The sequence below is a fragment of the Homarus americanus genome, unplaced genomic scaffold (genome assembly GCF_018991925.1).
Source record: "Homarus americanus isolate GMGI-L3 unplaced genomic scaffold, GMGI_Hamer_2.0 scaffold16712, whole genome shotgun sequence".
Classification (NCBI taxonomy): Eukaryota; Metazoa; Arthropoda; class Malacostraca; order Decapoda; family Nephropidae; genus Homarus; species Homarus americanus.
The window spans coordinates 2810329-2813167 of NW_024757794.1; positions in this window are offsets into that span (position 1 = coordinate 2810329).

The window sequence follows — 2839 nt, forward strand, 5'->3', positions numbered from 1 at the left end:
AACAAAGCACGGATGGACTCAACATTTTTAATACTACAGTACATTTGTTTCTTAGTGTTTGTGAGAGGATTTTCCTATTATTATTTGTGTGTGTGTGTGTGTGTGTGTGTGTGTGTGTGTGTGTGTGTGTGTGTGTGTGTGTGTGTGTGTGTGTGTGTGTGTGTGTGTGTGTGTGTGTGTGTGTGTGTGTGTGTGTGTGTGTGTATGTGTGTGTGTGTGTGTGTGTGTGTGTGTGTGTGTGTGTGTGTGTGTGTGTGTGTGTGTGTGTGTGTGTGTGTGTGTGTGTGTGTGTGTGTGTGTGTGTGTGTGTGTGTGTGTGTGTGTGTGTGTGTGTGTGTGTGTGTGTGTGTGTGTGTGTGTGTGTGTGTGTGTGTGTGTGTGTGTGTGTGTGTGTGTGTGTGTGTGTGTGTGTGTGTGTGTGTGTGTGTGTGTGTGTGTGTGTGTGTGTGTGTGTGTGTGTGTGTGTGTGTGTGTGTGTGTGTGTGTGTGTGTGTGTGTGTGTGTGTGTGTGTGTGTGTGTGTGTGTGTGTGTGTGTGTGTGTGTGTGTGTGTGTGTGTGTGTGTGTGTGTGTGTGTGTGTGTGTGTGTGTGTGTGTGTGTGTGTGTGTGTGTGTGTGTGTGTGTGTGTGTGTGTGTGTGTGTGTGTGTGTGTGTGTGTGTGTGTGTGTGTGTGTGTGTGTGTGTGTGTGTGTGTGTGTGTGTGTGTGTGTGTGTGTGTGTGTGTGTGTGTGTGTGTGTGTGTGTGTGTGTGTGTGTGTGTGTGTGTGTGTGTGTGTGTGTGTGTGTGTGTGTGTGTGTGTGTGTGTGTGTGTGTGTGTGTGTGTGTGTGTGTGTGTGTGTGTGTGTGTGTGTGTGTGTGTGTGTGTGTGTGTGTGTGTGTGTGTGTGTGTGTGTGTGTGTGTGTGTGTGTGTGTGTGTGTGTGTGTGTGTGTGTGTGTGTGTGTGTGTGTGTGTGTGTGTGTGTGTGTGTGTGTGTGTGTGTGTGTGTGTGTGTGTGTGTGTGTGTGTGTGTGTGTGTGTGTGTGTGTGTGTGTGTGTGTGTGTGTGTGTGTGTGTGTGTGTGTGTGTGTGTGTGTGTGTGTGTGTGTGTGTGTGTGTGTGTGTGTGTGTGTGTGACACACATACAGGTTAAGGAAATTACTGTCTCTAGAACGAATGGCTCCCTGTCCTGGCGCGAAAATGCTGGCAACTTTAAAACTACCTAGACATTCTTGGGTACATCCAGGGTGTCTTCTGCTAATAATAGAGGATCGCAAAATAAAAATCTGCAAATTATCCACGTGTACTGTATTTATATACAGTGCAGGGTATTGCAATTCCTGATTCATTTTTCTGCAATTATGTGTTAGTAGTGTAATAATCTAATGAGTAGTTTCCTGTTGTACAGTACAGTATTGATACTATTGATTAAGTCCTGTGTGCTCTTTGTCATTGCATGATAATTGTGACTTATGAAAGCATAATTGAGCAAAAAATCACTTGTTCAGTTAGTGAATAAAAACACTTTTGAGGGACAAGAGAGTGAATATTGAACCAGTAGTTTGAAATCTGTATAATACAGAGCAAGTAATTGATTATGAATAAACAGAAAAGTGTAAATTAACAATGTTAGAAACACCAGTGAATTAATTAAAATAATTGCACAGGATTCTGTGAATAGTTGATAAGTAATCTTGTTGAAAAGTTATAACTGGTTGGTGAATTTATACATAGAACTGTGTGAGATAAAGTTGATGTAAAAGTGACAGGATGTAGTGTGATGAATGTCAATATTCAAACACAGAATCACCATCTGTAAAAAGTAATCTATGAAAACCACTGTGAAAAGTGTGTAATCTGTAAGTATTATAGTAATAGCAAGATAAAGGATGATAATAATATGTGAAAAGTAAACAATGAGTTGATGTATGTCTACAAATGAAAAACAAATTAAACTGTTCATACATGGAGGCTAGTGTTGCCTGGATTAAAAGCATTGAAAAGAGAAACAAAAAATACATGCAAATGCATTTATATCTGAAGCAGTGACCAAAAGTGCATTTTCAGAATTTCAAATCATTATTATATGTTTACAGTTTGAAGCCCATATTTTAGTCTATATTTCTGTATGTCCATCTCTTAACAGTACAATATAACCCTCAGTTAATCCTCCGCCCCTTGTCTGGCTGTCAGTTGGCTCTCTTGTCCAGTATTCTACTCCATCTAACATCAAATACCCATCTTTATATCTCTGATCCATGAGACTGAAGAGAGAGAGAAAATAAAGCCTTGTTTTTCTCTCTCCCTCTCCTCTCCTCATCTTCCCTTAGGTAAATTTCAATACAAGATATTTGCCAATTCAGTCAGTTGTTCCTCTGTAAAGCAGTCATAATGGAATCTTTAGTTTTGTCAAGTTTATATCCTCACCCAAGGCAATATGCACACTCACAGATATGTAGATGTCTTCCTTTATCCGAAATGTCGTTTTTTAACATTTTCTGGACTAACTATCTTAAAAGAAGCTGAAATATAAGCACATTAGACATTTGAATTCAGGAAAATGTGTTGTTAAGGTTGGTATTGATCAGTGAATGATATAAGGTGCTGTACTGTATTACTTTACAGTATATCTATATGAATGGAATTAGTACATTATACAGGGTATTACAGTATACTGTACAGTGGTCCTCGTTAACGAAAGCACAATCCTGCTCACAGGCGTTCGCTAACCAAAATTAACCGAAACCATTGTTTCAGTGGGTTTTGGGGAATTGGTTCCAGCTCACCAAAATTGCCTAAGTTCAACAAAAAGGTAAAAAGTTCACTTACTGAGTGTATGTAGAAGGCTCCGGATGATGAT